This window comes from Centruroides sculpturatus, unplaced genomic scaffold (genome assembly GCF_000671375.1).
Source record: "Centruroides sculpturatus isolate CEXI.00-Female unplaced genomic scaffold, Cexi_2.0 scaffold1139, whole genome shotgun sequence".
Classification (NCBI taxonomy): Eukaryota; Metazoa; Arthropoda; class Arachnida; order Scorpiones; family Buthidae; genus Centruroides; species Centruroides sculpturatus.
The window spans coordinates 102,785-111,596 of record NW_019385735.1 but is presented as its reverse complement, the minus strand read 5'-3'; the positions used below and the strand labels follow the sequence as shown (position 1 = coordinate 111,596).

Below are 8,812 nucleotides of genomic sequence, written 5' to 3'. Positions count from 1 at the left end.
AACCTGTCCTGATTATCACAAGGACAGATTTTGGTCAAAATTTCGAATGGTAGGACAATCAACACTAATTACTTCATTATCCATCATTAGCATCTGAAGAAATTGTCGATGTCTCGTTGAATTTATTCGAAGATAATTTACAATTTTTACAACTTTCTGCAAAGTGTCATTTAAAACACTGGACATGGATTTGGCAGGAAGTTTGTTGATGCAAAATGCAATGAAAAGCGATAAGATCATTTTGGCTTAAAACCTCTCACTTAAATTGTGCGATAAAGCCTTCGTTCTTCCCTGTCATAAAAGATACTGTATACCATCTGTGCACAAACTTACTAAATTAGCCAGATTCAGTCCGATTTTCACGACATTTGTCTTTAAAATCGTTAAACACATCGATTACTCGCGTTTCCGTTCTTTAGAATGCTCAGAGTAAGCAATTATTCGTAAACACGAAAATCCTTAATTATGGCAGAAACAAATTACAATTCCTGTGCCGAGTCAGTGCAATCAGTCCAGCGTTGTTGAATAGTTCACACTTTCTTTTTGGATTATTTCTTTCAGTTGATCTTCTACATTGAGTGCTAAATCATGCTGCCGATCAGCATTAGTTCTTCCTGAAAGAAAAAGTTGTTTGTATTTGTTAACCTTATCCTATATCTAAGCATCCTACAACCTGTACGATGTAGTCTTTTATAATTTCCACATCATTAAATGGTTTACCTTTGTACCTAAGTATATATGCCACTTTATAAGTAGCTTCTGTAGTTACGTCTCCGATACTCTGCACTTATTGGAATAACGGTCTCTGCTTTGGCTTCCCTTCTTTCAATTATTGTAAAGTAATCTTTCAGGATTACCTTCTATCTTAATGTATTTATTACCATTATGAGTAGTGTTGATGTTTTACCGTTGGAATTACAGTATCACAGAGCAAACAACTCATTTTATCCTTCTCAGAAACAACATAATATTGTAATTTCCACTCATCGTTTAATACTTTGTATTCTTCTTTCAGCCACCTTTCCGATTTTTTTTTCGACATGATGGAAACCATAAAAAAAAGCAATGAAGTGTTGTCACTTGATCATATTCTGTTTTACTGAAGGAATAACCCACAAATGCAGCATTTTCCATGGCACAGTGTTGCCAGAAGGTGGAGAAGAAATTTAGATTTCAAAAGTAGCGCAAATTCTTTTTTGTTGCAATCCTGAATTTATTTCATTACATGTAAAATTGAACAAAAATGTTGAGAATTAATCCAACGTCACACACCAGGTATCTACTAGGAGATATACTATTGCTCGGTGTTTGCGATTACTGTAATTTTTTTATTATTATGTTTGTTAATTGAAGATTTTTATAATTTACCTTAGCTGATAATTAAAATATCCTTTAGGATTTAATTACTAGCATTACTTTTTGTGATTACTAATTTTTGTACATGTTTATTTTTGTTATTACTCTCATTATGTATTAATTAATCCATTGCAATTTTCATTTTCTTGTTTTATTTGTTACTTAAATTATACCTAGTGTTTATTTTTAACTGTCGTTTACCCCTATGTTTCATTGCCCGAGAGTAAACAACTTTCCCTCTCAAGGACTCTGGTATAAAGTTTGGCCAAGGATCAGTTTTCGCGATAATACCAATGACACAAACAACGAGAAAAAAGATCCTTCCAGAGGACAAAAGCGTTTTCAAAACGACAGTAGTTAAAACTAAGCCCCGTGATTTGGAATCTCGTAAATTTTCATAGCATTTTTCAGATAGAAAGGCGCATAAAACACGTGTAGTTAAAGAAAAAGATAAGTATTACATCTGATGAGGGTTCCTTGCAGAATAATTCAAATAAATTAATGGTTAATAACATTAATTGTCTCTTTCTTCAAAAGCATGCCGGACATTTTGAACTTGATGAAGGGAAGATTGCTAATAAAGGGCTTGCGGCAAGAATCTTGCTCATTGTTATTGAATATCTTGGATTTAGGTATGAAATTTAATACAATAAAATATAACGCATTTCTTAAGTAATAAATTTGTAAACATTCTATAATAAATTAAAATTTTATAAATTTATATTTTACGCATTTATTATAAATGTATTTGCAACAGTTATAAAATCAGACCAGGCAACAGGAGAGATATGAAAAGTTATATGAAAAATAAAGTACTATATGGTATATTTTTAATTAATAAATCTGTATCTATAAAGTTTATTTATATTAATATATTTTTACAGTCTGTCGAAATGATCGTGTCACTTTCTGAAAATTATGATCGTTATCAATACATGGACTTTTCTCACATTATTGATGTACAAGCAGTGCGATTCTTTATTGGTAAACCAGATGAATTATCAAAGGTAACTGCAATAATTCGTCCATTTTCTCTTCAGGTAATTACTTTTGTATCTTTAAAAGTTATCCTATTATGATAAATTTAAATAATTTATATGATTGTTTTTATAGTAAAATTTTTACATATATTTAGATTTTTAATAATTATTTATTTTTTGTGAATTATTTCAAAGTATTTTAAAAACAACATAAGGTTTTTTAAAAGTAAGTATTATTAACTTTATTAATTAAACTAATGTTAACGAAACGTGTTATTAGCAAATTTATATTTCAATCAAAAATCAACTTAAAGAAAATTCTGGAATGTCATATTTGTTGTATGAAAATCCATTGTTCTTAGTTTTAAAGAAAATCTCTAAATCTTTCCTTGTATTAATGTTGGTCAGTGATTCATCAGGTATAAAATTATTTAGTCCAACTCTTAACTTTGCTCCAAAGATGATCTCATTGAAGCTGCAGTTTTTACCAGTATGATGCGCTCGATTCTTTATCAGTTGTACGAAACGTAATCCTTACGACCATTTGTTAGTGTGATTAGTCTCCAACCATGAACTAATCATATTTTCTACGTCTTGATTACGACTTTCTTTGACATTGAGTACTTGGGATTTCCGTGCCAATTTTAACTCAGGCCACATACTACACAGTTTTTTGATGACATTATTGGCTAATTCTCTGCTTTTATTGTTTTGTAGAATACCGGTGCACCAAAACTTGTAAAAACATCTAAAAGAACATAGGCCATATCTTCAGCCCTTTTAGTGTTTAATGGTCGTACTTTAACGAATTTAGTCGGGTAGTCGTGGCATACGAGTATAAATTTATATTGCTCGTCAGTTTGCCACTGCATATCCATTAGATCGACCTGACATCTCTAGTTTAATTTATTACTTAATTATTAAGCCTTTCTTACGAATGTTATGTGGAATTTATCAGAAAAAACATTAGTCCAAGTAAATTATAATCATATCGTGTATTCCTTGTAATAGTTTTATATTTTGTACTTAACTTTTTTCCGTACTGTTTCTGCCTTCAAGGGCAAAAACAATATGGCCATCATGCGATATCTGAAATATTTCTTTAGTGTGAACATAATATTTAATCAAATTATTTTTTTTTACAGGCACATCAATTTTTTCTATTTATCTGATAGATACAATGCCATATCTACGTAAATGCTGATATTCTTCTCGTAACTTCGAAGTCACTTTGATTTTTAACTTTCAATTTTTGTATCATAGTCAAATAGCAGAAAATCAAAAATTGTGACTGTTTTGACCTTTTGCTGTTACTAAATCATTTAATCGGTTGTTGAAACGGTTATTGATATCATTTAATAATAACTTCATGATCATTACTTTTTCAAAGAAGAAAACACTATTTTAAAAAACAAAAGTAAAATTAAATTATCGCACAAGATTAAGTACTGGTCGCATTGATTTAAAATTTAATACTGTACTAAACGAAATACCCATACGCAACTCAGACACGAGTGCTGATTGGCTTGTGTATGCTGGATGATCACTCCTCAAGATATTATCATCACTTTGCCTGACCAGATGATAGTAGTATTCATAGTGACTGGTCAGTCTGATTAATTATGATAAAAAACTGAAATTTATTACAGTGCCCGATTTTGTTTATCATTATGAATAATGCCAATACAGTATTAATCACTTAGTTCATAACATACACATTACTTCGCATGTTATAGGGAATTTGTAAATAAATGTGCCAAATGCTTTTATTTTAACAAATAATGGTTTTTGGCGTAAAATTAATGCAAAATCTTAAAAGAAACACAAAAATAAGAACTAATTAAATAATTAATTCAGAAGATGATGTGATAACTGTACAGGTGCTGAAATGCTGAAAGACAGAGTATCTTTTCTACAAGAAGTTGGAGTGCTACGAATATGGGTGTTCACTCCTAACTCTCTCTGATCCTGGGGCTCGATCCAGGAGCACTCGTATAGAAAGTTCAGGATGAAAACTTTTTCGTTTCAAAATTTTTATATTATGTAACAAAACTGATATGGATAGCGAGTTTAGCATAACTTTATTTAATTCATTGATAAACAGAACAATATTTATATTGGAAACTCGTCTAATAAAAATTTTAACTGAACAAAAATATTTTTTAATTGGTTTAAATTAGTGTTTCCAAATTTCCGACATTTTGGACCCGAGAATCCAGAACGGAAATTGTTATTTTCCCGAGAATTTTCGAAAATTCAAGTTAATCTTTTATAGTTAATTTTCGTTGATGATCTGTTATAATGGGTATAACAGTGACTGTTAATAAACAGAAAAGACGTGCTAATTCTGAGTGCTACGTTTGTTTCCTATTGCGAATATTACTGGGTTCTAGGAGCCGACTTTCACGCTTTTCAACCAACTTTTCTCGGAATTTGAGAACGCGAAAACGAAGAACGTCTCGAGAACAGGCAAGAAGGAATTCCCTTCCGGACACCTACTTTAAATATTCTCTAATAATAAAACGAAAAAAAAAACATAACTTACTTTTATATCTAAAATAAAATATCTAAATATGTATATAGTCATCATTGAAAATAAAATATTTTCTGCTCTATAATAATAGATATGGATAGCAACGATGGTCGTATTTCTTATCACCGTGATTTTATTCAGTATAATATTACGTAAAAATGAAAAGTTGCACAAAAGAAACTGTACTAAAGTTGGTGATGTTGCTTGGGCATTATTTGGATCATTTTGCAATCAAGGTTGTATAAACGTTAATATTAATATTATTTTATGGTAACAATAATTTAGTACTAATGCTTAATTACTTACAGGAAATGAATTGTTCTCGCCTTCTAGTGAAAGTTGCCGTCTGCTGGTATCCGGATGGATTCTTGCATTATTTATTATTACTTCCAGTTATAGCGGTGCATTAATGTCTTTCATCTCTTTTCCTGGTCGAGAAAAAGCACCAAAAACTTTTACGGAATTAATAAAAGCTTCCGAAAATAATGAATATGTTACCTACTTGCCCGATATTAGGTCAATTAAGAAAATCATTTCTGTAAGTAATACAGATATACTTTTAAATGAAACATGATTTGCTTAACACATAATTTATTGACGTGTGTTTAGAATTAATCAGGTTTTTCAGTAGTTGCAGTTTTTCGTCCAACGATCGAAAATTTATTGAAAGTTACAGGATACCAGTATACACAAATGAATTTTTAACTGATTATTTTCATCATCTCTTTTATTCGATTATTCAGTATAAACGTATTATTGTAAGGGTGACTTAAAATGACAATAAATAAAGTGGATAGTCGTGTAAGATCCATATTTTCTCAGCGTTTTTTTAACGTTATAGTGGAGATATTAGTTGATTCTATGAGTGTTTCATTTACTATTATTTTTTCTGTTGTTTCTTACACAAGAAAGTAGACTATAAAGTAGAAGTTTCATTGTTTCATTTCTTATTTCTCACGAGTCATTAGTTAAACCGGAACAATAACGTCATTAGATATGACAAATAGAATATCAAGGCACAATAAAAGGTCATCAGCTATTTTATTTGGCCGAGGTCTGAAAATTTCGTAAAATTATTGTAGCTGGGATCGTTAGAATATTAAATTAGCATTGATATTTACTTTTTCTGACTTAAGTTGAGAAAATCGTCGAAACATCAACGTGCCTGGGGACATTGACAAAGATTGGAATCCTAAATTCAGATCTTTCGTGGTGTACCCTAACTGTGTACTAAGTTTCAACTTTTAACTACTAACCGTTTGAGCTCTGCGCTTATCATCATCATCATTATCATCAACCCATCTCGATTAAATATATCGGTTTCGTTATTTCTATAGTTAAACTATTTTAGCATGTAGATTATTTTACATACGATTTTAAGAAATTTCTGTTATTATCAAGAAATAATTAATTTAAATATATTTATTAATTTTTAAAAAGTAAACATTATATTAAATTCATAAAAATAACTTTGCAGAGCTCTAGAGAAGGTGAAGGGTTGGCTTTGAAAAACCTATATGATTCAAACAAAATAAAACAAGAGGGTTTTGACGAAACTTTGGCTATTCGAATGATGGATGAAAAAGTTGCAGTTATATACTTTGAAACGAGTGCTCAAATGATATTGAGACCTTTGGGAATAGACAACTTTTTAGTGTCTGAAGATCAACTGTTTAATGCAAATATGGTATTTGGTGTGCAGAAAAAATCGCCATACAAGAAATCAATAGATAACGTGTAAGTTACTTTTCAAAAATATTGTATGCAATTTCATTGATCAGATTTTTTTCTAAAATGTGACTTTTTTTCACTAATCCTAGGATTTCTCGTTTATTTGACGCTGGAATTATAACGAAAATTCAAAATGATGAATTTAATAAATTACGTATAAGACAATCTTTTATCCAAAAAAAAGCAAAAATTAAACATGTACTAAACTTGAATGACTTAGCTGGCCCGTTTTTAATTCTAATAACTGGATATATTTTGTCAATTATTACTTTTCTTGCTGAATACCTTACAGCTAAGATACATCGATGCTATGTTTTACTTGAAGCACAACGAGTGAAGCGGGCAATGTTCTTTGACAGCGACTCAAATTGACGAATCGCTGAAATACGTTTTACTAAGAAACGACTCCACCAATTTAATCTTAATTTTGCACATTAATAGAAAGAATTAAAAGGCGTATCGTGTCGATAGGCGACTTTATAATTCCACTTAGATCTGAAGATATCTGGTGTCTTAGGTCATCCCCCTATTAAGTCATTAGGAAAGTTCTTTTCTTCCTTAAACTCACTTTCATGCTTAAGTATTTAGAACTTATTTAGAAGCTTTTAAATTGTTAAAACTACTAGAATAAAACTTCCAGATATAGTGTATAGAAACAAATTTAAAAAGCGAAATAAAATTAATGTATATAAATATAAACGTAGTTTAGACAAGCAAATAAGTTCGAATGATAAATTATAGTTAATTAAAGTTGATAAAACTAAAAAAAATAATAGTAATATATAATGAAAATTATTACTCGATAAATGTAGCATTATTTAATAATATGTATAAAAACTTAATAATAGCCCCTTACAAAAGTTAATGAATAAGGTTAAATCTGAAATTAGAAAGTTAAATATAATAAATATCTATGAATGTAAATTTTATGTAACTTCTCTAAACGAGATCCGAAGTTTTCATAGAGAAATAAAACGCATAGAAATCCGATTAGATATAGACATTTAATTCAGATAATGTATTGTCTCGTATAATGTTCAATTATTTGTTCAAAGTAAACTGAATTTATGTAATAATTAGAAGTATAATATAAATAGTACAGATGTATTGTATCAGAGATTGAAGACAATATATATCGGTAAAAATGTTAGAATAATTCCATTAGAGAATTAAAAATATGTAGTACCCATCTACAACATAATATAAAATTAATGAATACTTGAAATAAAAAGACTGTCCGGATTGACTTTTAATTTAGGTTAATCTAATATTGAAAACGGAATATTATAAAAGAATTTTATAAACAGATAAAGACATTTCAACAGGAAATTGTATTGGCTAAGTTTAGTATGATAAAATATTGATAATAAGATAGTAGAATTAAAGAAGTGATAAAATGTTTCTGCTATGTTGATGATTGATATCTTTTTATATTACTATAAGTAATGAATACAATTTATTACAATTAGTAAACAGAATAGACAGACAAATTCATTTCATATTAGAAACTGAAAAAGTTAAAAACTACCTTACTACTTCAGATATATATATATATATAAATGAAGATGAAGTTATTTGTTTGTTTCGTTCACGATACACTTCCAGACAGTTCAAGCAATTCCTATGAAACTCTGCAGTTACGGTAACATTCTTCTATCTTACATAATGTTCTACATACCTTGATTACTACGGCAATGATATAGTGCGAAATAGACGTTCTATATCATTAGTACGTCTCTCTACGTTAGCACATAGCACCAACGTGCATTCAATGAATGATTTACACCGCGAAAACTACATAAGTATTTGGTTTTTCCCATATAAAAACTCAGGTATTTTCACTTCTGAATATACTATTCAGATAGAGATATTCAGATACGATTCAGAAGGGACTTTTAATCCTAATCATTTTTTTTTCAAATCTCGTAAGCGTGTTTTATAGAAAAATTACGAGAAGATACTTCTCACGTAGTTCATAGGCATTCTGATAAAGTTCTTAAAATCAGTTTTACTGCATATATTTTTGCAATTTACGATTAATAATGCCGGGTGTAACAATTACTGCGACGAGTACTTTTATAAACCCCTGCAACGTCAGTTATAATAAGCTAGTTATTAAATAAATTAGATAATATTGTAATATTTCAAAAATATTTAAAAAGTTATAATATACAAAAGTTATATTTTTTTTTATTTTTATTTATTTCTCAAA

General features: G+C 29.3%; 1 pseudogene; it reads right to left on the bottom strand.

Annotated features, from left to right (window-relative positions):
• Positions 1–479: 479 nt before the first annotated feature.
• LOC111641651 lies at positions 480–1,042 on the bottom strand (annotated as a pseudogene).
• Between the last annotated feature and the right edge of the window lie 7,770 nt (positions 1,043–8,812).